Source organism: Dermacentor silvarum, chromosome 5 (genome assembly GCF_013339745.2).
Source record: "Dermacentor silvarum isolate Dsil-2018 chromosome 5, BIME_Dsil_1.4, whole genome shotgun sequence".
Taxonomy (NCBI): domain Eukaryota; kingdom Metazoa; phylum Arthropoda; class Arachnida; order Ixodida; family Ixodidae; genus Dermacentor; species Dermacentor silvarum.
This window is the reverse complement of record NC_051158.1, coordinates 122132953-122159077: the sequence shown is the minus strand read 5'-3', so window position 1 is coordinate 122159077 and position 26125 is coordinate 122132953. Positions and strand designations below refer to the sequence as shown.

Below are 26125 nucleotides of genomic sequence, written 5' to 3'. Positions count from 1 at the left end.
GGATAAAAGAGGTAACACACTTGGATGGATTCAGTAATCGTCATTTACTTCAGCTAAATTTAGACATTGCGGTTCCGCTTATGGGCTATGTGACGAATAAAATTTGTCATTACAATAAAGCTAATTTCCCAGCTATCAACACAGAACCTTCTTTTACCATGCATTTCTTCCTTCTTATAACAGCCGAGGCATTGAAGAAAACAGGACACTCTTTAGAGATAGGGTTTCATCTTTGGTCAATAGTATGTCCCTCTTATCAAAATAACTTAAGATAAATCTAACCCTTGGTTCACTAGGAAGCTTAAGAAACTAAGGAACAAAAAATCGGTTATACCAGACTGCCAAGCGTGCGGGTACCCGTTCAGCTTGTGTTAGATACAATGCCTGTCTAAAATCATATTGTTATGCCTTATCCGCTGCGAAAGATAAATATTTTCTACATGATCTTCCATAACCTATGATAACTAATCCTAAAAGGTTTTGGAAGAAAATATGCCCTCATCGTGATACTAGTTCCATTTCCCTACAAAGTAACAACACTCCCATTCGAGAAAATGAGTGCCCCGCAATATTCAACATCTTCTTCTCATTTTTGTTCACTTCAGAAGTTCACTGTAATCTTCCTGAAGTTCCCGATCTTGATTACCACTACATGACACCCATTGAAATAACTAAATAAGGTATCATGTGTCTCATAAATAACCTTAAAGTATCTACTTCAGCCGGTATTAATGGAATTATTTCTAATATATTAAAATACACGTATACCATTTCCGTGTGCAGTAAATTTTTATTTAACCTTTTTCAGCATTCCTTCACTACTGGAATACTACCCTCTGACTGGATGATATCTAAAGTAATACCTATATCTAAAACTGGAAACAAAAGCTCAGCTGAAAATGGCCCTCCTACACGCCTTTGCTGCAAAATGCTAGAACACATATAATCGTCTCTAATGTTTTTAGTCATCTTGAGCACAAAAACTTTTTTTACCCTAATCAACATGAGTTTAGAAAGAATCATGCCTGCGAAACACAGTTATTCGAACTAACGACTGACTTGCATTTTAATACGAACGATAACCTGCAAACTGATTGTATATTTATTGACTTCGCCAAAGCCTTCGACCACGTCGCTCACTGCCGCATGATTTCAAGATTATCATAACTCTGTCTAGACTCGTTAACTTTATCATGGCTTCGTAACTTCCCTTCGCATCACCCACAGTTCATACTTGTTAATAATCTGTCCTCTAATCTTACCCCAGTAACCTCCAGTGGGCCGCAGGGCAGCGTAGTCGGTCCTTTATTATTTCTTATTTATATAAATGATTTACCTAATAACATTTCTTCCTGTATGCAAATTTGCGCGGATGATTGTATCATCTCCTGCCGCATTAAATCTGCTAATGTCCACCTGGCCCTTCAATCCAATCTTCATCTTATCGAAGAGTGGTGCAAAACTTGGTTAATGACCCTTAACGTTTCGAAATGTAAAGTCGTCTTATTCAACCGCAAACATAACAATTCTAGCTATACATGCCATATTTAAGAAGATTTACGGTCTCACGTCTCCCATTACAAATATCTCGGTGTTAACACTTCATAAGATCTTTCATGGTCATTTCATATCATATTCTTATGCGCCGTCGCCCTTGAATCTTTAGGGTAGGTACGGCGTAACCTAAGAAATCTCCCTGCTAATATTCGCAAGCTAGCCTACCTTACTTTTATTCGCCCACAACTTGAGTTTGCTTCCTCCATTTGGTCTCGCTATCATAACAACATGGCCACAACATTAAAATCCATCTAAAATAGGGGCGCACGATTCACCTCAAGAAACTATTACTACCATTCAGGCGTCACCCAGATTAAAACTGATATTTCTCTCCAATCTTTAGGCACACGCCGTGACATCGCTCTACTAACATTATTTCACCAGTATGTACAATCCAATAGATTGTAGTGGCAGCAGCATGGGCGTCGCATAATAATTACGTAGACGCTCGCGTCTAAACAAGGCACGAGCAGCTGGCAGGCACCGGCACGGGCTAGCGTTCCAAGAGAGATTAAAAATGCTACGCTAAGAGATCGGGTGTCTGTCTGTCCTCTCCCACGAGAGCCCTGAAATTTTACAGGTCTACGTGGTACCTCGTCGTCACAGTTTGGTGACCTCAGACGTGATACTGCCCTACGCTCCAGTTGCAGAGATGACCATGGACCAGACCAACGCTACGAGAGCTCAAGGCCAGAACCCTTCCGATGAACGCAGTGAGTCCTCCTGTTCGGCCATCGCCCTCCGCCTCCCACAGTACGGAGACCAGCATCCCTCGGCGTGGTTCCTTCAGGCGGAATCGCAATTTCAAGTCGCTGGTATCCGCTCTCAAGCCTCAAAGTTTCATTACGTCGTTGCAGCCCGCCGCCATTGACGAAGCAGCAGATTTGTTGGACGCCCCATTGTCTACCGCCGCCTATGACGATCTCCGGGCAGCTGCTACAGCGCACAAAAGCTTTACAGCGTTCTCGCATCCAGCAGCTTCTGTCCGCTGAAGAACTCGGCAACCAACACCGTAGTCAATTTCGCCGAATAAGGCAGCTGCTCGGAAACAACGCGAGATCCATCGGCGACGTGCGGTTGCGCGAATTGTTTTTGCAACGACTCTCGACTAACGTGCAGGTGGTATTGGCGACAGACAGCCTCTACCATGGATCTTACGGGACTGGCCGCTTTGGCCGACAAATTCATGGAAGTAGCCACCCCAACCATCGCAACCACGACATCGTCTCCGGGTGACAATACAACCGCCCTGCAAACCCTTTCCTGCTCTTCAGCAGCGCAATCTCCTCTCGACTCCTTGTGTGAGCGCATGGAACTCATGATCTGTGCAGCAGAACATTGCCGCACGTCATCTCGTCGGCCACGCAGCCGTAGTTCCAGTAAAAGAAGACGCATGGGCACCCGCAATGAGATATTACCTACAACGTCTGGCATTTGCTACTACCACTGCCGTTTTGGAAACGATGCTCGTCACTGTCGGCGTCCCGGCCGACCTCTAGTGGCGACGAGTGGTCCGACCCAACACACAAGTCGCCTTTTCTACGTGACGGACAGAGTTACGGGACGACGGTTTTTAGTCGACACTGGAGCTGATGCTAGCATTCTGCACGCTCACCACTCCGTCTGAAAAGCGACACCTGGGGCGCTATAACGTAAAATGATTCCAAACTGTTTTGATTACAATTTCTGCAATCAGCCTCCACGATTGGTCAAAACATTTTCGGGCCACTCCCAACTTTGCCTGTATGTCACGCGACGTCATGAAAAATACGATAGCTACCCATCTGATATAACGCGTACACACTGATTATGCATGACTAAACCGCACAAAAGAAGCATAATCATTCGTGATTCAACGCCTTTTTACCATTAGCCCTCTTCTATTGGTACAATGTTTTCTGGCTACGTCCACTTCGCCTGTCTGTGACGCGACCTCACAAAACCGCGAAAACTCACCATGTCAAAGTGACGTGTACGCGAAAAAATGCATTAATATGCCTAACAAAACTGATTTCTTTTTCTGAATAGCCACAGACTGCCCCGTTCCGAAAGAAATAGAAGATGGCTGCCCGCCAATCGCTCAGGCCCTCGCTACTCGCAGCTGCCGGTGAACATGTATTAACTTGCGCATAATAAACCTTTTTGCGGGGCAGTAAAACGTTATCGAGCCCTTTCGACATGTATATGACATCGCTCTGCCAACACCTCCGTGCTTAGGATCCGTTTTAACGGCATTCTTATCCTTCCGTTGCACGCCGCCGCGCTTTTAGACCAGCCACCGCAAGTTAAGTAAGGCGAAGCGGACCAATCGGAGAAGCCGGCACCACCCCCTTCTTGCGGTTATCTATTTTCACTGTGCTGGCTCGGCCCCATCGAAACCCTCTCCACTAGGTCGTGCTCATCGCCTTTTGTCAGCCAATTAGATAAGAAAAACCGCTGAATGTAGACAATGTCATTGCTTTTGAAAGCGAGCAAAGGTTACCTCCCATAAACGAGGAGAGTGTTTGGGTTGTTCAGACAACGCTGCGGGTCACCGCCCGAAGCTTGCGTCGGCGGCTACGTCAATTTGACGTCAAAAGTTTGGAATAAAAACAGTTTGGAATCATTTTACGTTCTAGCGCCCCTGTGTCGTTTTTGAAAGCCGTCAACGGCACCAGGATTCCAGTTTTCTCTTCACGCTCCGTCATGCTAAACCTTGGCCTTCGATGAGCGTTCCGCTGGATTTTCCTGGTTGCAGGCGTCCTTCGTGTAGTCATTGGAGGCGGAGGAGCAAACGACTGACCTTTTTCAGGTGTTCGTGCGAGCGTCTTCTTGCTCATCCTTGATGAAATCACTTTCCCCAAAATGACAATAACGTAAAAAAAAACTTCATAACAGCGAGAGGCCCAAAGCACCGGTGAGCCCTGGGCACTCCTTTCTCTTCCTCCTCTATACTACATAAAAAACGTACAAAAAGAAAAGAACATACATAACATCTTGACTGTTCAAAAGCGTCAGTGCTGAATAGATGTGCTACAGGTAAGTTCTTCCAGTATGTTAAGGTACGGGGAAAGAAGGACTACTTGGAAAGGGTTAGCTCTCCCGAGCTAAGCATTAAAAATTCAGAATGCTGATGTCTCTTACGGCGTGCCTCAAGTGGTTTAAAAAAAAGGCTGTGGGCTAAGAGACAAATAGTGGTTTTTCAACAAGAAAAGGAATTTAAGTCCGTGAATATTCCGTCGTGATTGTAACGGACATGTACGGATCCGCAAATACGTAACGTTTCAGTAGGGCTACTTGTCAGAAGGACGATATAATTATGAGTAATGCAATAGCTGGGTATTCTGGGTCAATTTTACAGCTTTTTTACGACTACGTCTTTTTGTGCAATTCACCCACATCAAAATGCAGCCGCCGCGGCTGTGATTTGATCCCGTGCCCTCGGTACAAGCGGCGGAACGGGCGCGTTACAACACCACCCCTTCGGGTGGCCATAATCGCTCAAGGTAACATGACGTTGCGTTAAGAAACAACATTATTGTGCATTTGCCTACGCATTGTCGAGTTCTAATGTGCTCTGCACGGGTTTAGGTGACCAAGAATCTGGGCAGAAGAGAGAATTCCACTGCCATAGAGCTCATGAAATCCTCTTATATTGTTCCAAGAACGAACGCACGAGAAAGCGAAACTTCTACTTCTTTGTTTAGTTGCGAGGACAGGTTCATGCATGGCATGTTGTAGTGACATATTCATTATGCTCATATTTCAATGGGTATATTTGTTGCTTCATTTTGCACTAGTTGAACATTTCTAGTGACGCTTCTGAATGGAATAAAACTTAGGTAAGTGTGAGTCTTTTTTTTGTCGAGTACTCTTGTTCTTGTCTGTCTTTGGTCCGGCATCTGTTCTTAAGCATCTATGGAAGGGTGGTTCTTGCCTCCTTGATCTGATGGCCGGCAAAAAGGAAATTTTGCCTTGTCACCGACAATGCGTACTCGTGTATAGAATGAATTTACCTGCTTCCCGAAACTCAGGCAGAACAGTTACTGCGCATTGCCCACTCTGGTGACTGGTGATTGTCATTGGTGATATAATAATCCATTGGTTGCACGACTTCAGCTTCTAAGTCATTTAGAAGGCTTAATTTTGGTGCAGCTTCTGATTACAGTAATTGATTCAGGCGTGCTGAGCTCGTGTCATTTTTTGCACAGTTTTGCATTGTTATTAGGTAATTGCATGATGAATTTTTTTGATACATTCACTCAAACACATGAAAATACAAATGACATAATTTCCCCAGTTCCCTAATCATGCGTACTTTTTCATTTAGCCGGTTTTATTGCGACTAAAGATGTTTCTAGAAAGTGTTTGAAGACTTACCTTGTTCTGGGTAGTATAGTAGGTCATCTTATGGTGAAATCCTGGTGCAGTACGGTCGAAAATTCGAGAAGAAGACCAGCAAATGTGATTGTTTCCACGTAACACGCCATTTACGCCTTCGACTAGGAATATTGTGTCGCTTCCGTTCAGGAGCTGTGCAAAAAAATCGATATCTTCAAAAAGATCGTGAGCAAATAGCTACAGGCGAATGAAGATAAAGGAACATCATGCCACTTATTTCGATATTGCACATCCCAGACCTATGCATGTGCGTGCTGATCGGTGTGACCAAAATTACTCGTACCTTTTGCAGCAAAGAAATGCAATCATCTTCTTCACACGCCTTACAGCAAGTGCTTTCATCAGGAGCACCGTGTCTATTTTTTTTCTGTACCTTTTCACTTCTCACAGCAGGTAATTTTACGCATTTCTTTGTTATCGCTTGCTTTTCTCAGCATAGTGGAGCACTTAAAATATCATACTAATAATTCTTTACTATTTTTCACTACTCGCAGTTTTTTTATATACAGCTGTATTTGGAAAGCTCACTTTGGTTCAGCATACACGGCGTCCCAAGTCCATATATGATTATTATTTTCCATGGAACTTATCGTAGCTGTGGATTTCATTTTTTCTTCAGTGCTTTTGTGGAGGGCTGAAGAAATTTATTTTCTACTGATTTTTAAGAGCCGGGGAAGCTTAATAAATTGAAGTGAGTGTAGTTACCAGTAATGTTTTAACAAACTTTCCTTGCCTGTAAACATGTTCCAGTCAACATACAAGCATTTGCAACATGAAGGTAAAGCGCTCGCAAATGCAAATAATAAAGGCGTTTGGACGACATTAATGCATTCGGCAAAATTCGTTGCATCAGGTATTTTCAAAATCGGTTGTGCACCCAAGAAACAAAACAGCGTTAATGTCGTAGCTAGTCATGTGTTGCCAACATGATGCATACTTTAGGAATATGTGCCACTTCAGCTCTCTTGCGCTTTAATTACCAAATTAAACTGGAATAAGTGCTAAGTGGAACATCAATGTTTTTCAAAACAAAGCTTGAAGCCATACAATTAACTACACGCTCCTCCCGTCTCTGGTCGAAAGTGTAGCACGTTTTCAAATTTCACCCATTTGAAGGATGGAAATCTCTATTACCTCATGTTCAACACATGATCTTGGCTACTGCATATCTTGATTACTGCTGGGCTTCAGTTTCGCAATTATGACACAAGCTCATAAGTTAATATCTACAGAGAAAATTACTCGCACATTTTTTGCATTACTAACATCACTGGTAATCACTACCATATAAAGCCAATGAACAATGAAGCCAAGGAAAGCTTAAGTAAAAAACTGTGGTTAAAATTCGAAATTACAGTCGCGAGCAAAAGTTTCGAGACCACGGCATCAGTAAAAAAATTAAATATATTGAAGCGCAGCTCTGCGGCCTCGAATTGGCTTAATACCTTGTATTGGTGAAACACGTGCACGCGGGTGTGCGCTCTTGATTTCAGCCGGAATGGCCAGGCTTCGAAGAAAAAAAATAAAATCGTGGCACCTTTGGTCCACAAACTTTTGCTCGCGACGGTACAAGCCAATGAAGAAAAGGAAAATGACAGACGACGAATTGATAAGTTGTCACCGGTGGGGACCAAAACCAAATCCTTCGCATTACGCATGCGATGCTTTACACATTGTGCTAAAGCGACGGCCATCAATTCAAGAACTAATTTGGGTGTTTATAAGCGCTAGATCTTAGATCTAGCTCTGGGAGTGCTTGCCAGCGCCACTCAAGCGCATGGTGTATGTCTGTCGAACGCCATTTTACTGTGGAATCACTACTAGCCTACCGACTTGGATTTCACCTCTGTCTGTATGAAGCCTCTTCGTACAGCCCCACGTCATGAAGTCAAAACGTTTCCATGACGTCACGCGCCCTTGCGTGACGTCATGGAAACGTTTTGACTTCATGACGTGGGGCTGTACGAAAAGGCTTCATACAGACAGAGGTGAAATCGTGACGTCATGGAAATTTACTGCGCTCCCTATAAAACGCGCACGCGTGCCACGCCGCGTAGTTTCTCCTCCCTTACGCGCGCCTTGTGCGCAGCGACGCCCTCGTGCGTATGTGTGAGAAACACTTTAATAACGCTATTGCGACTTCAAAGCATTTAATAAGCGACCGGTCAATCAACGGCCTAGCGATTTCTAACCAGGCGCAAGAGCATAGCTAATTTCGTCCTAGAAAATGTACTCGCGCCCTTTATTCTTGGTAGACGCAGCCAAACCATCTGTCATCTTTTGCCCGATGGCGTCACGTAACACGTCAACTTAGGTCATCAGGCTGGTGGCTAATATATCCTCGTATGCTACCTAATGAGATCAAGGTTGCCAAATTCGAGACCCTCGCTATGAAGCGATCCTATGTGAAGTCCCTGCCAAACCAAAACGCAGCCCCAATATTTAGGGTACGACAAGCTTCCCGTGGCCCCCTGTTCCTGGTAGTGGAAGGGCCGATGAATTTTATTTGACAATGCGTAAAATAATTTATTGCTGCCCTGCGTTCACTGCTGTTCTTCACGCAGCTTTAGTTTTAGATCTGTAATCTCAAAGTGATTGTGTTAGTGTTAGTGCATCTCCATTGTATTTCAAAGCAAACCGAAACACAGTTCGTGGGTAGTCTCCTTTTTTCGTTGTTGGTCTGATAAAGGACGTATTATATAAGTTTTGTTGGCAATCGGCAAGTTCTTTTTCTTGCGATAGCAATTATATGCACCGTCGTCGGTGTCGCCGTGTTGTTCCGTATGAAGTGCAAGTGCGATAACATCGTAGCCACGCGCCGTATTATGTATGTGCGAGTGTAAGCGTGCCAGAGTGAGATGACGATGGGGACCCAATCTCGCGCGCACAAGGGGGGAAAGCGCGGAGGCAGTGCTCCGTCTCCCATCGCGGGCAAGGCAAGCGGGGGGGACAGGTCGACCTACTCCGGCGGAGGTTGCTATGGCGCGGCCGTGTGCGGCCGCGCCGGCCTTGAAGACGATTTGCGATTGGGACAGAGTGTGACGAGTGCTAATAGCTTTGTGTAGGCGGCGTTCACGCCGCTTAGGTCGCATTGAAAGGAGAGGCAGCACGAAGGTCAATTCGCTCGCTTCTGTCGCCGCACTTCGTCACTCGAGCGTTTTTACAGCGAGTTTGCGTGGTCATCGAGTAAGTTCTGTTTATATTTGCTTGTGCGCGCGTGACACGATGGTTGTTAATTTAGTTAGCAAGCAAATCTTTAAAAGTTCATACGGCCGATAAAACTACTTTCATTACTTCGTATAGCTGTCTACGAATTTTCTATCGCAATCGACATTTCACCTTATGGGCGAAACTACGAAATTTTAGTTTCGTCGCCATGTTCTATCCGAAAACGGATACACAGTGAAAATGGCAATCTCACTGTAGAATAGGGAGAGCGACGGTACAAGCACAAGCCAAGTTACAATTATCACCTGTCAGTTTTGACTTTCTTCGGAATGACACACCCTATTCTACACCCAACAGTCTTACTCGTATAATTGAAGTATACACCCATATTTTCTTTACAAGTTCTTTTGTTTTTTTCTTGCATTATGTACAATGTTTTGGTTTATGTTACTAAACAAGGTATATATGTATACATTAAAAGATGGGAATTTGTCCCCGCATGAACACTTTGGTATCCTACGCCAATCATTTTGAATCATTCTCATGTCGCCAAATGCCATTTCTTTACTCCATCAGCCTCAGCACAAAGGCTTCATCCTCACCTCACCCTCACTTGTTACTAGAATAATTACCCTCTCTCTCACCCGCCTCGTAAGTGCGTATTATCAACCCACCCACACGCACACTACTGTTCATATATCAGAAATATATAATCCGCCCTTATACTCAATTCCCTCGCGTGGGAATATTCAGTTTAATTGTCCCGCCAGTGAAACTTTACCATGTCATTTCGCCCTGAAAAACAATAAGAATAATAATTTTCACAATGTGGCTATGAATAGGCTGGGTTATTCCTTTAGGCGGTACTGCTTAAGCCGATGAGCGACTTGGCCATGTTACCATGTTAGTACGAGCAGCTTATTGTTGCACTGTTTCAATCATTCTCGAATCTGTTTTGTGAGGAATAATTTAAACGGGGCGAGGAAGCCAGTAACAGCTAATAATCACAACAGCTCATACTATAGTCAAACTACATCCTTTAACTTTTTGTAGTATATTCTATAACGAAGCAACGATCAACGCTCAAGGGCCGACCTGCTCTACGCCTGTGGAGCTTCTGACACGTACTATCCTGTAACAGCAGTTGGCATCGTTGAAAGTTTAAAGAAAGCAATGGTTTCAGTGGCTTGAGGTAATGTGTGCCGTGCTCTCATCACCTGGTTGCAATCTCGTCGGTGTTCGCCCCTATATATCTGTGGCCTATATGCCTTAGCCCTTAGGTGGCTAGCCACTTAACATGCACAATTTATTGACACAGAATGCAACTGCTGTTTGCAGTTATGTCCGCGCCTACAACTTCCAGGTTTCCCGTAAAATGTTCATGCTGGATGCCGTGATGAGTGTTGAAGATGTTACAGAAAGGCAGCACCGATTTTACTTTTATAGATACTCGACAAATGAATGACAGTAAGATTCATAAATTCAATAAGTGCAATTTGAAAGCCAGACGCCATCATAATTAACTTGGGTAGTTATTTGTATCAACGTTATAAGGGTGTTTTGGGAACTATTGTTTCCAAGAGATCAAACATATAAGAAAAGCGGTCGGCACGCGTAGAAATCAGTGGAAACAAACTCCCCGGAATACGTCAGCGCTGAGACAGGTTCGTGAAACCGTTACAGTGTTACACCCAAATAAGACTGCCTTCCTACAATCTCTATCTGCCGACACAGCTGTCGGCGGACCGTGTTTGCAGGTTTCTTGTCTGAGCGCATTGTGGCAAGAGCCCTGACATCACAGAGACCGCTTTCACCGGAAGCTGGCTGACAGATATTGGCGAGTTGTCACCCGAGTGTGCCCAGAGCTTTTATGATCAAATACAAAGCGCTCGCCAACGAAAGCGTGATACACGTAAACGTAGCGGCTTTAACTGCAATTTCCTGACTTAGCCCAAGTCACTCTTGCTCCGCCTCGCTACACGATGTCCGCCCTATTTCGCCGTCGCCTTCTCACACTTATTAACAACAAGCCTCACCCACGCTTACTTCACTACGCGAGTGCGAGGGTACGTGAGCATCGGGACGCCTACGTAAGAGCGTGACTTCACGGCGTTTCCCATGTCTGCGCCTTTCAATAAAATATTACGAATTCGAGGGACAAATATGAGGCAGTGACTTACCTGCTCGGCTTCTTTAAGCCTCCGTTGATCATCTTCAGGCAGCTTTGTAAAATCAACTTGATGCAAAGAATAAAACAAAACATTGTAGGTAATAAATACTTCACGCACAGGTTTGCTACATACAGAAGTATATAAAATATTACCCAAAACTTAGTTCAGAAATAAGAAGAGTAAGTTAAAGATATTATGTGTACAATGTAACAAATGCGAGACAGCAAAGCGAATAACTATCGACGCTGTGCGTACTGTATTGTGAAAACAACAATTACGAACTCCGAAACCGTGTCATAAGATCAAAAAAAATCTTAGAAATCTGAGGCGCGAAAAAACAACCACGTAAAAACTATAAAAACGAAAACGCAATGAAACAACCTGGTATTTAACCGAAGTACCTTAGCAGCACTAATGTGCATGAGTTCGGGAGTTATTCATGAGCACGGGAATTATCCTGAAATTGGTGTCATCCTGAGTATTCATTCCAAGTGAATCAGCCTAGTGAACTCATCGGCTATGATTTGTAAATTGAAATACTTGCGGTAAAGTAATAATTAAAAAATTAATTATAAATTTTTTCATTTGTCAATCACACATTTACATGTGTTGTGAAAATAATGTACGCTTGTTTTAGCAATCCAGCTCAGGAATTAGAATTGTGCTATCTGCCACAGGTAATTTTAAATATTGGATAAAGCTTTCGCATAAGAAACCGGTTATGTGCCGCTCTTGAGTGTACATCTATGACACTAATTCGGGTCACTGAATATCACAACAACAAACAGCATCATGTGATGCACTCAGTATCACTTCGCCAACACGTCCCTAAACGAATAACTGGTCACCACAGAATAGTCATATAATTCATAACAACAAATCCCTACCGAACCATAAATGCTTCGCACTACGTAGATTATAAATGGCGTTGTGTCGATTTAAATTTTAAGATGCAAGGTAAGTGCACCACCTTGAAATTTATTTATTACTATATCACGATAGCGCACATTAACCTTGCTTTTTTTGAAGAGCAACGTTTGTACTAAAAAAATCCTAAACAAGCCCACAAAACACACACACACACAAACACACAAAAGCAATATTAATGTTTTAGAATCATTCTAGACATTTTAACCCCGTGTCGCAGAAAATCCGGCGTCGGCAACCGACGCGTGATCGGCCGTGGCGGAGAAAACGATCCAACCACATAGACCGCGCAGGCCCTCCACGTGGTGCAAGGTTTTGGTGAAGAAAAATTGAATTTATGACAGTGAAATTCGTCGAAAAAATGGTAAAGTACGACTTTACCATTCGGCGTCGGATTGTAATATAAATGTACGAGAAAACCTAATTCTGCTACCAGGAAACTCAAACACAAACCCCTTTTCCAGCATTTCTACGAGACCTGCGCACGTCGGGGCAATAGCAAGGAATTAATTAAATAATAAAAAAAAGTGCTAGGGCCTTCAAATTTTAATATAAGACCACTTGTACTGCCCTTGGAAAAACGTCTTTCTAACAATGTACTTCAGTTTAAAAGTGGAGCCGACTTTAAGAAGATCGGTGTAAGCTTGGTCTTTGTAAGCTGGACTTCCTACGTTCAGTGTTGAAGTGAATGAAGCCTACATGCCGTACGCGAACGATGCGATGCGAATGGTTCCCGATATCGCTATCGTGTTCAACTTTTAAAGGCGAAGCTTATCGTTCTCCAATTTTCTATTTCGAGATAGTGGTAAAAAGAAAAGGTCATTGTGCCGGCAATGCGAGACGCAAATATAAAATTTTTTATGTTATAAGGAAGTGTAACCACGATAGTTCGCAGAAGCATGAGGGAGGAACGGAGTTTTACTTGTGCCAGTAGAGGGGTACGAATCCTGGCTTTACGAGATTAGCGATGCTTCCATTATCAAGATGCTGTCCTGTTGCATGTACCCAGAAGCCGTTCATACTTTATTTTTTATCTAGGTGGCTAAACTTCCACGTTTGCAAAGGAAAAAAAGTGACTCACGTTGACTATAAGAAAGCGTCGAATACATTGAGAAGAGTAGTGACACAGAAATAAATTTCATGTCCTCAGTTTACAGAGCCAGTCTGGAACAGAAAAAGACTGTTTAGTGGTTGTCACAGTTTAGTATAAGTTTTAAGCTTGATTTCACCATATTTTATTAAAATATTGGAACCAGAAAAACATAGCATTCGGGGCACGCAAATATATGGCACAGAATAAATATGTTTGCACGACGAGAAGGGCTTGTAAATAACAGCGTAGTGTACTGTTTAAATATTGCACACAAAGCTCCTTTTCAAGACGTCGTTTCTATTGTGGATTATCAATTGCACAGTGTCGTAATTTCTCGGTGCAATGTATAAAGATGTCGAACGAATTCAGGTCAAATGCAAATTATCGCTGGGCACAAATAAAGGTTCATTAAGGTGTGCAAAATGTTCAAGTATTTTCATTTCTCACGAGAGCTCCCCAAGCAAACGGTTTGTATTGGTTGTCTGAAAGAAAATACGCTCTCTACCGGAACCACATTGAAGAAAACTTCTACAGTAGGCTATTTACACGTGGACAATAAATTCCGACAAGGCACACATATCATACAATGTTTGGTAGTTTATTTGGAAATTGTGTCAGCAAATATATGTGAGACTGTTCTACATGTGAACAGAATGTTCCAACTGCACAGAAATGTTAAATAGGGCATGATCAAGGGCCACATATCTCTGCATATAGTTCATTCAAGACGGTCCTTACACATGAAAAGAAAACAGGCAGATCAAAGGCAATGGCGTAATATAAATGGATGGGCTCGTTTGCTGTGCCACAACTAAACCGTTGTTCTTCGCCCTGCAGGTGTTCGTGGCGATCGTCACGCACGACCTGCAGTCTTCACGAATAGATCCTACTCTCGACACGTTATTAGAATGTACGTTGCTGCCCCACTGCGACGAAGCCGGCCTGTGGTTACCATGAGAAGGATGTGACTCCTGCGCATAGGGGTGGACTACGTGGCCTCAACTGTATCAGCGCAGCCATTCGACATCTGGATCCTGTATACGCCATTCCATCGGCATCAATATTCGCGCTCCCACTAAGTATAAGACAGCAGTAACACGGTAAATTAAATGGGTGGCCAAGCATCGAGCGTAAAGCGGTCCAGAACCAATGGTCACTGACATAAGCAAAGAAGGTTATGGGAGCAGCGATTGGACCCGTGAGTATGTTAGGAGGAAGCATACATTGAGAAAGAAAAACAGATTTTTTATTAAAACGACACAATGTTTTTTCAATGAGCGTGATCAAAATTTATAATAATTTGTAATATACATGTTACAAGGAAAGAGAAGACAACTCTGGTTTACTTTAGAATTACCCATAAATACCTCATTTTCAGCGCCTGCTATAAAAAATTACGGGGAAAGCTTGGGATGTGAAGCCGAAAGCCTAGTTATACCCATGGCGATGTGGAATGAAGCTCTTAGCCCACGGGGCGACGTATAGAAGGTGCGCGAGCGCGCTGTCGCCGTTTACAGAATGTTCTTCGGGCGTCGCCGCTGATATTTCCTTCCTCCTCCCCAGCGCCGCCACCACGCTTGTCCTCAACGTCCCTACTGCGCTGCTGCGGACATTACCCTCCTCCTCCCCAGCGCCGCTGTAGCCCTTTCTCCGCGAAGGGATTGAATGGCACACTTCACTTCACTGGCGGGCGTAGTACGGCTTCATCCACACTACGTGCAGAACTTCGGGACGGGGACGTCATCGGCTCAGCGAGGATCAAAACTTTGGCGCACGACGTCGTAATTCACGTCGCTAAGTCGGCGCACGACCTCGTATGGGCCGAAGTCTCGTCGCAATAATTTCTCCGAGAGTCCACGGTGGCGGACAGGTTTCCACAAATACACGTAGTCGCCGGCGTTGTACTCGACATTGCGTCAGCTTTGGTTTTAACGATGGGCGTCGGTACTCTGGTGGCTGCGGATGCAGTTCCGAGAAATCTGGCGAGCTTCATTTGCTTTCTGTATAAAGTCATGAGCGCCGTTGCTTGTCGTGGGCCGTCGTCTACTGGAAGCATGGTGTCTAAAAGTGTCGTGACGCGACGTTCATCGACAAGTTCAAATGGAGTGGCCTGGGTGGTCTGCTGCACAGCTGTATTATAGGCAAAAGTCACGTATGGCAAAATTTCTTCCCCTGTCTTGTGCTCTACATCAACATACATCGAAAGCATATCGGCCAGTGTTCTGCTAAGGCGCTCTGCCAATCCGTTAGTTTCGGGGCGATAAGCCTCGGTCTTCCGATGGTTGCTTTGCGGTGACAAGGCGACTTCTTGTATTTTTTAGCAGTAAATGCTGCACCGCGATGAGCAATGAGCCAGCGGGCGCACCATCACGCAGTACAATGTCGTGGACGAAAAACTTGGCGACTTCAGCAGTGTTTGCCCGGTTAACAGCTTTTGTCTCGGCGTAAAGGGTTAGTTTGACGGTTGGGGCGATTATCCAATTGTTATCTGAAGATGACATAGGAAAAGGACCTACGGACAAACAGACACCCTTTCTGTCGCAGGCATCACGAGTACGTGATCTTTTTGGGTGAATGCAACTAGTCTTCTCGTTCATTAAATAACGAGGCCTTGAATCCGGCAACATTGATGCCTTGGTTTATTGACCAGTTGCCTTCACCCAAGAAGACGACGTACTCCTGACGCCTCCAGCAGAAATGATGTTCAACATCCGCCGCCTAGGTTTGTGAGTGGTGGGGCTAACACTCCCAGGGTTAATTCTAGTTGTAAGACATAAATTCCCCAGAAAGTAGATGGGAAAACGGCGCCGCGGTAGCTCAATGGTGAGAGCATCGCACGCGTAATGCGATGACCTGGGTTCGTTCCCTGCCTACGGCCAGTTGTTTCTTCATCGATTTTCATTTTTATTAATTTATAATTTCTTTAATTCAATTAGTAAGAGTAAGTACAAGTAATTTCTCCTATGCTGTCCTTGGTGTCACTGTTTGTTGACTTCTTATGGTATAACTAATACAAATTGGGCTCCTTGGTTCCGGTTCTTCTCGTTCATTGCATAACGAGTGCTTGAATCCGGCAATATTGATGCCTTCAGGTAGGGTTTATTGACCAGTTGCCTTCACCCAAAAAGATCTCGTACTCGTGACGCCTGCGGCAGAAAGGATGTTTCACATCCGCCGCCTAGGTTTGTGAGTTGTGGTGCTGGCTAACACTCCCAGGGTTAATTATACAGTATAGTGGCCCTGAGCCGTACTCTCTCAAGGGCTGCAGAAGATAGCGCCAACCTTTCCCTTTCCATACGAACCACTTACTACTATACAGTATAGTTGTAAAACATAAATGCCCCAGAAAGTGAATGGGAAAACGGCGCCGCGGTAGATTAGTGGTGAGAGCATCGCACGCGTAATGCGAAAACGTGGGTTCGTTGTCCAGCTGCGGCTAGTTTGTCACTTTTTGTTGGCTTCTTATGGTACAATGTACATATATATATTATATATATATATATTTATATATATACACCGTCAATTGCACTTAGCTGCTCAAAGTGGCAGGACGTGCGTCGAATGAGCTGCTGCACAACATTTCGCAAGGCGGTGAAAGCCGCTTCCATCATTTATCTGGGGACCTCAAAGAGGTGCGACGTAAATGCAACTCATTTCTCTCGTGTTTAACGCTAAATCACCACTGAATTTTGATAGTGCGTCTACATGTACGATCTCGATTTGGCTATTATCATTCGGGTAAAGCCGGTATGGAAAGAAATAGGAGTGCGGGCGCTATGCCCCCACGTACTCCTATTACGTACTCCTCGGCCACCGCGGTGTGCCGCTGTATATCTCTAGCTGTGGTGCTGCTTTATACGGCCCTATGGCACAAAGAGCGATGGAACGGGCAATCCTAGGAGTAACGTTAAGAGACAGGAAGAGAGCGGTGTGGATCAGAGAACAAACGGGGATAGCCAATATTCTAGTTGACATTAAGCGCAAGAAATGGAGCTGGGAAGGCCATGTAAAGCGTAGGCTGGATAACAGGTGGATCATTAAGGTTACAGAATGGATACCAAGAGACGGGATGCGCAGAAGAGGTTGGCAGAAAACCAGATGGGATGATGAAGTAAGGAAATTTGCAGGCGCAAGTTGGAATGCGCTAGCGCAAGATAGGGGTAATTGGAGATCGCAGGGAGAGGCCTTCCTCCTGCAGTGGACATAAAATATAGGCTGATGATGATGATGATACAGTTACAATATCTCACCGATGAGACGCTCAGGCAACCACGTAAATTGAATGGTGTCTGTCGGCCATGTGACTGCATGCTCTTTACGACGCTACAGAACTCGAACGCTTATGGAAATAAGAACAATCGTGTTACCTATTCAGCCTTACATAGCTCACTATATAGGGGGCTATAAAATTTGCATTGATTAAAATGTGGCGGTTGTATATATTAAAATATTGAAGCACTTATGCTGTATGCTTTAGCCGACATAATTAACTGTGGCTGTGTTTTACGTTACACTGCCGATCAAAATGTTTTAACGCTATACGAATCAGGTATGAGAAAAACTACCTGATAATTCTAATTATCGTGTTCTTTTACCAAAGGTCATCCATTTCATATTTGTTCGGCGAAATGAATGAAGAACATAATATCACTCAATTGTACGTCAGAAGGAATTACTACATATATACACACTTATGTCCACCACAAAATTACTAAAACAAACTATAGGTGGCTGTTTTACCTATGCAAGTACAATAATAGTGCCCCAGATGTGCAGTGAAATATATGCGTCTTCTCTAATGTAAAATACCACTGCGAAATTATACTATTATTAGGCGATTATCGCGCATTCAAAAGGCATTTTTTTAATATACAGCTATTTAGTATTGCATAATGTCAAGTTCCTGTTCATTCCATGTCCACGTGCGTCACGGCTTTGTTAGCCATCCATCCATTCCCCTAGCATTAAAAAAAGATGAGTGCCACTGGGATATTTCGCGCCAGGGAAGATGTAATGCACCGTTCAAAAGGATAAAGGTACAAAATGGCACTTTGCGATTTGTTTCATGTACGCGTATTGTAGAGGTGCATGACACAGAAAAAGATCCATTATACTAACAAAGTAACATTGAGTTTTAAAAAAAGTTGCAGTTTCGCCCGAAAGGCGAAGCTAAATTGCGATAGCAAATTAGTAGAGAGCTATATGGAGTAGGGATAGTAGTTTTATCGGCTGCATAAACTTGGGCATATTCTCTTACCAACTGAATTAACATGCGTGGTGTCAGCTCACACAAGCAAACATGAATAGATCACATTCGATGACCGTGGACAACCACTGTCAAAACGTTGGCGTGAACAAACGCGGGAGCAGCAGCGAGCGAAGGTTGGTGCGGTCTGTCGCATGAACCGAAACTAGCTGGCGAAAGCACAGCGCATACAAAGAGCCGAGTGGAGTTCGCTTTCAAGATACGGTGAGCACGACAGCTCGCAACAGCGCCAAGTACTTACAAGTGCGCAGTCGCTGGCAGAGTAGAAGCTGCACCCCCTCTCTCCCGCACTGCCTTCCCACTTTCCTCCTTTCGTACGCGATACTGAATCGTCAGATTCCCTTGCGCCCGGTCGCTAAATGCGCAGTTGGTTCCGGTAAAATCTCTATATAAGAAAAGTACCGCCATCCTTTGATCAACTCCGCTTCTCTCTCTCCTGTATGTCCTATTGGGGGATGATAGCGCGCGTTTTCACTTCTTTATATTTAGTTTTTTTTTTCTGCCTCCGAGCCATGTTGAAAGTCGGTGTGCGCGGCCGCGGTCTCCGGTGGCGGCTAAAATCCGTATATAGTAAAAGTACCGCTATCTACGCTTGCCTCTGCCGTCTCCTCTGCTAAAGCGCTTGCTTTTTTTTCTTTACGTTTTGCTTACGAAAGCATGTCGACGGTGGCGCCCCTAGAAAATCCCCGTTGAAGCTTTCAGGCCGGGCGCGCGCCGCCGCGTCCGCCGGCGACTGCGGCTGCGCAGAGTGACTTCCAACGTTGCTCTGAGGCGAAAAAAAAACTAAATATAAAGACGTGAATGCGCGTGCTATCATCGTCCAATCGGAGATACAGGAGAGAGAGAAGCGGCGTTAATCGAAGGATGGCGGTACTTTTCCTGTATAGGGACTGAAAGCTTCAATATGGATTTTCTAGGGCCGCCACCGTCCACTTGACTCCGCAAGCAGAAAGTAAAGACAAAACCCGGCGCTTTAGGTGAGGAGACAGCGGAGGAAGGAGTAGATGGCGGTACTTTTAATATATAGGGATTTTAGATTCTGGGGTACAACGGCAACTACTCCGACAAGACACGAGTGTTAGAAGCTGAATGTTTCGTGACGGTCCACAGAGTAAGCAATGACGTGTCTTTGCTACGAGCTACCACGAAGTACAGAACATGTACATTCCAAGGTTTGTGCGCAGCAAGAACAAATCTATCGCAGCAGAGCAAATCCACGAGAGATTATGCTGACAATAAACAATCGGATAGTGGCCGCACCGAGCAACTTTACTGAGTCAGAAACGTGACGGAGCCGCTGCTTCAAAATGTGTGCCAAATAAACAACAAAGAGAACACTGATCCCGATTTAATTCATAAGTGGAGAGTTTAGACAGCTTCGAATACATTTATATCCCCGCTTTGAAGACAAGCACCGTATACGCTGCTCGAGCCGTTTGGACAAGGCGTAATGAGCTCTGAAAGCACTTCTATATCCGCTAAAGCTGTGATTAAAGCTTCGCGTCGTGCAAAAAGCGATCTTCTACGATATGCGTCGAAACGGAGGTTTGATGCGCCGCACCGGCGTCACGTGCTTGCATTGTAAACGCGGAGACAACGGAGGCAGCTGAGGCAAGCAATGGACGTGTCACCATGTGATAAAACATGGCAGCGCCCACGGGAGCGCCGCGACGGTCAATATACGTCCGTCGTACATACAGCATACGGCGAGGAGCGACGATTTTATCGCCCTCGAACTTTATACGGAACTTTACCACGACGGCGACGACGACGGCGACTCCGATGCCAGAAATCCGCTTGAAGTGTCCGTATGATAAACATGATAAAACTTAACGTAAGCATCATCCGAGAGCCACCCATTGTCAGGGAAGTTATGATTTGTTGCGGTCAGCAATAGCTCTAATTATGCAGCACCAAAGAGGTGGAACTGTGAGAGAAAGTAAATATTTGCTAACACCTAAACTGCGGCTGCCTCCGATCGAAATCAGTTAAGATCATGCTTCGGTAGAAGAGCTGTGTAGCCTGTACTTGGCCTTACGCAATGTTTTGTGTCTTGTGACAATACCTTGTGACTTGTGAGTTAAGAGGTCGTGTCCGTGACTGTGGCAGCTGCTGTTTTAAAGAAAACACGTAAAATATGCAGTGTTTATTTGACTAACACTACCGGTATTTAAAAAGTTCCGCATAGAAAGAACGTGATTTGCGAAGACGCCAGAAAAGTGGCATCAAATGAATTGAAATGTTTCTATTCCAACCGGAGTGCAGCAAAGGACAAAGGGGGGTCCCCCCGAAGACCTCAGCGGAATGGTGGAGATCGGTCGCAAACGCGGCCAAGATTGTATCTGCTTCGAATTAGGGGATAAAATGCAACTTTTTGAGGCATATGATGGCGATATAAATCAGGGTCGCATACTCATGGTCTTTCCATACGTATCGTTTAAAGCTTGCTACTATTCAATCGTTTCATTGATATTTGCATGCTTATATTACTGGAAATCATTCCGAGTTAATGTACAGTTGCATGTAATTCTTTCGTATGCACTCAAAGCCTGCATATATATTTATGTACGACGTCTCTCAATATTGACGTTACACCGATACTGCACGCCACAGTGCCTTGGTCGCATATGCTGCCTTACGCCTTCCTACGAAATATGACTCGTCTATCATTGTCATGCATTCACCATTTTCGTGTCCTTTGGCAAGCATCATTTGTGAAAATTTACACTTTCACTTGCTTTTCCTGGGCAATGTTGACATTTTGCCTAAATTAAGCTAGTGAGCAATTTTTGGTAAGTTCCTGCCCTAACATTAATTACCATGTATTTTGTCATTTTGCAGAACACTTCTCTCTCCTCCACCCCATCAATATGACAACCAGTTTGAAGTAATTGCCCTGTAATTGCTCGGTGAAGGTAATGGTTTTTCCGATGCTTGTTCTTCAAAACCATTTGCGTTCTTTTTCTCCAGAAGATTCACTTTCTTAGTTATGAAATTTATTCCGAAGCCGTACTGACCTGCGTTCATTGCAAGCAACCGTACCTAACGCACCTACGTTATAGGAGATACGACAACGGGAAAATTGTATGCGCTATATTTCCGAGAACATACATTCACCTAAAGAGCAACACGACACATTGAACTGCTGTCATTTAAACGCAGTTTTTTCACAAACAATCTACGTCACAAAACAAAGTTGATGGCGATGTTCATCCTGAAACAGGCTGCCTCTTCATTTATCTTAGAGAAGTAGCATACACCTGCCATTGGTTTTAGGCTAATATATACACATGCTACATCCAATAATTTGCCGCCTCACTTTCTGCGCACCAATCAATGACGCATGCACTTCTTGCCACATTAAATTTCTTGCAAAAAACTGGTGCTTTCGCCACAGCTCACAATTGCAAATTACAAGCTATTATTGTAGAATTTTGTGTTAGCGATAAATATTATTCTCTTTGTCTGTGATTTAATTATTTTGTGTGAGAAAAGTGGCTTTAAATGGCAAATAGTGGCCATGAAAGGACTTTAAAAAGAGATAAAAGTAATTTGAGAGCGTTATAAACAATTAATTGTTAGAAACTTAGTCAGTAACCCTTTAATAACGGCACATAGGAACATCCGAAAATTGTTGATTTTCCTTTTAAATGGCCAAACACATGGGGAATGCCCACCATCAACGAAAAGAACAAAAAGCGGGCACAAACTGTCCCATCAATGGGGGGGGGGCGGGGGGGGGGGGACACCGGACAAAAATTCACCTCAAGTTACCGTTGATTTCATTTCAAATTTGTACAGAGATCTCTAGCAATACTCAAATGATAGGTGCACATTTCATTTGCTTTACATAACTAGCGTGACGTTATTGCAGCGGATATCTTGCGTCGTCGTGTCGCCTAAGACCGTGCTTTAAATAGAAAGCAAGTCACGTGTGAAACTTGTTGTTTCTCGCCTGTGTTGCTGCTCTAAGCGAAATATATACGCTAGCTGCCTACTATTCAGTCTTAGCCGAATAAATTTAGCTAGACGCTTCGTACTCAGTACCCATACTCAACAAGAAGAAAAAAACAACGGTGTGTTGCCCGCAGGCAACATTATGTTTACAAGGTATTAACCTTGCAATGACTATTGTTGACTCGTCCAGACAGCATAGCAAAAGCAGTGTCACAAAACCCTCTCCGTGTTAGCCTTAGCAGTATTTCAAGTCACCTCTACTAATAAAACGAAGCATGGCTACTTACATGCAGTCTTCCAGTTCTTGTCTGCGCGTGTATTTCCGACGACTGCTCGAAGCGTCTACAACACCCTTGGCATATAGGTATATTTATATATTAATATAGATGTATCTAAAAAAGACCTATTTATAGATTGATAAGTCGCCATTCCCGCTCTAAAGAAAACGGTTGGTTCCGACAGTTCATCGATGTGTAAAGGGCAACGTGTAAATAGCACGCAGCGTGGATTTTTTTTTTATCAGCGTCTATCTCTTCTCCTGGCACTTTTTTTATTATTGAACACCTACTGGCAGCCATAATTAAGAACCACGGTATGATATACGAAAAATGCAACCAGAAGTAAAAAAATTAACACGGAAAGAATAATAGGAAACAAGAAATACTAATTTTTTTGTAACAATAATGTCAACTACGAGTAAACAAGCAAATAGCTTTGAATTGTAAATGTATTGAATAGTTCGACTCATGCTTTGTGTTTGAACAAAAAATAACGTATTAAAACATTCTTGCAAGGACATTTCAGAAATATATATTCTTGTGCCACGTCTTTGGATTGACTTTGAATAAGGAAATGTTTTTAGCCCAACGCTACGATGTACCTGTTATATTGCATTTCTGTCGCACAGCTTTTCGCGTAAGTCAGAAATTCTGCAAACATGAATGGATAATCAACACTTTAAAAATTGTAGATATTCTATACGCAACCAAAGGTTTTGTCTTTAATTAAGCAATACCCCTAAACGCATCTTCGAAGTATTATCACTATATTGAAATGTTGGTTGAAACGGTATTTCGTAAGTAACAACGTTTGTTTCATGGCGACAATGATCCGTAATTAGACCCGATAACAAACGGTAACGACCGCTTTTCACAGTTGAAGTAGAAGTGTGCTCAGCCGACTTCAGATACATGGGCAGAGCACTCGAATTTACGCGAAAAAGGTTCTCCACATGGTTTTCTAAATATTTTCCTGTAAATTTCTACAAATCTTATCTGAAGTGTTTTGAAGCAATAACACTTCATGTAAGTAGTGTTTTTGAAGCCTTGGTGTTTATATTCATGGATTCTTTGCCATCCCCTGGCCTCACTACAGCTTCCTAGTTTCACAATTAGGGTCCTTTTAAAAGCACCCAACCTGATGCGCACTAGTCGTTTGGCAGTAGGCCCTATCAGCGGCCGTGGTTCGAATCCGTCACCTTGTGTGCAGCAACTGCAGCCGCTGCCACTGCGCCACCCTAACGAGTATTAGCTTAATTACTCTCTTTATATTTTTTAAGGTTCTTTTGATTTTTATAAATGCCCACAAACAACTATCTGCCTTTCTTCTGCACTACTGTGCAGAAGCATAAGTGCCAAACTGTTATAAACACTACAGTCATCAATGTGGCGCACACCCTGCTTCGCACGACTGTATATGTCTGTTTACCCAGTACACAACCTTGCGGCTAGCGCATTGTCGACAGCTAAACTAAGGATTCAGGCTGCATCATCAGTCACTGCAAACTTTTCACGCCCCTCCTTTCCCCTACACACAGATACACACTTTATGTGATGTATGTGTGTGCCTGTACGCCCCTCGAGTGTGAGACCGGAGCCGTGGCAGTGTCGGTAAAGCAAGTATAAATATCCGCAGCTCAGCGTAAACTTGCGTGCCTATCCCCCAAATTTTTTCCACCTCCTTGTTTGTTTTGTACTTGTCGTTTTTCTTCTAATTATGTGTCCAATCTTCGCACCTCCGCGGGACGATGGTACTTCTCTTAAAAAGAAGTTATGTTTTAGCGTGCGCTTTATGTAGGCGCTTGAAAGCGCGCAACAAAATAATTCTCACCCAGTGGAATTATTGGTCCCTGACTTGATTTCTCCAAACATTACGAAGAGCAGTATTGGGTTATACAGCTGCTCGACTTATGCGTTGCTGGTGAAAGCAGGTGTTGAACAAAAGCAAACAATGCACTAATGGCCCGGCTCACCTCTCTTTGCCTTACTGTCCTGTCACAGGCGCCAGTTTTATTGATATCATTGTAGAGTGCACCATCGTTATGCCTCACAAATTTCAACTGAACGAACGGAATAGTTTTACGGCAAAGATGCTAAGCTCTGGTAGGTCGGGATCTCTTGCGGCGTCCTGCTCACGGAAAAATGAAACCTTCAGCGATTGAAGTGAAACGTGCATACATCATTTTGTATCACGCATACAACATACAACACATAATTCGTTTTAATAAACAACAAGCACAAAGCCGGCATCCAAAGCAGATAATTGAAAAGCACTCCTGCTAAAATTGCGAAGCACATAGCACTTCCATACGTTTGCCCGTAAACAACTGTTGCACTAGCCACGTGGGGAATAACGATGCTAGACTTTCATATATAAAAGAACCAGCCAAGCAATAGATTTCATTGTTGTTGCGGCACCGCCATGGTCAAGCAACGCATAGTTATTACTGCCGCGGAGCAGGGCGTTTACGGGGAACAGCAAAGGGAAATGTAACGGCTATACTGCAATCGGCGGCATGCTGCCGCTGGCTTTATTATCCTTGCAATTCCAGCACAGGGGAAGTCCACACGTCCACATATCCTGTGGCTGAATATTGCGCCGGAGGAGGAATTCAGCAATAAAATATTACATAATCCCCTCAGGTGATGCAGTGGTGGTTTTCAACAACTTCGCTGGACATCGACTTTCGCATGGCCGGGACAGCGAGTCTTTTTTTTGTATTTTGGCCTCATATTAGCGAAAGGCAAATGTTTATGGTATGGCAGTAAAAGGGAGCCCACGTAGCAGAAGAGAAACAGAATGACAAACTCTCGGGTAACTCTCATTGAAACGGTTGTTTAACTTATTTCTTATTTGCCACTTGTCGTACCTTCTTTCCAAGTGTTCCAAAACATTGTTCGGGTACACTTGGTTACTATGGTTGTCAAGTATAGGTTATATTTTACTTACAGTATATTTTAGAGTATGCTATGCTGGGATATGCTTCCTAACCATCGAGCGTGTCTATACTGTCTTCCGGCCGTCATATCGAACTACATGGTTGTATATGCGTTCCAGTGAGTGCCAAGCAGAAGATCAGTGAGCTAAGGTATTTGCCTATATATTTCCCTTCATCTCTAAAGGTCATGCTAATGTCATGCACGCAGCTTTCGTTGTGATTCTCCTCACGTTTTCATATTCGCGCATATATAAAATCACCCTGCCTTCCTCTCACGCTTCTCCCAATTTATTGAAAACATGTGTCACGGTACGTAAATTAAAGAAACTTGAGTGCATTTAGTATCTCAAATTGTATCTTAAGTGTTTCAATGTCGCAAGGATACCAGA

At 43.7% G+C, this 26125-nt stretch overlaps 1 protein-coding gene and 1 long non-coding RNA gene across 5 annotated transcripts in view; both read right to left on the bottom strand.

Annotated features, from left to right (window-relative positions):
- The window catches only part of LOC125945981 (uncharacterized), a 526632-nt gene that overhangs the window by 286855 nt on the left and 213652 nt on the right, over positions 1-26125 (bottom strand). The gene's annotated exons all lie outside the window — the stretch shown is intronic.
- LOC125945982 (uncharacterized) lies at positions 5922-13366 on the bottom strand. The gene is made up of 3 exons (XR_007467291.1): positions 13285-13366; positions 11286-11341; positions 5922-6069 (listed from the first exon to the last, which is right to left on the bottom strand). It is a non-coding gene; the product is annotated as an uncharacterized LOC125945982 (long non-coding RNA).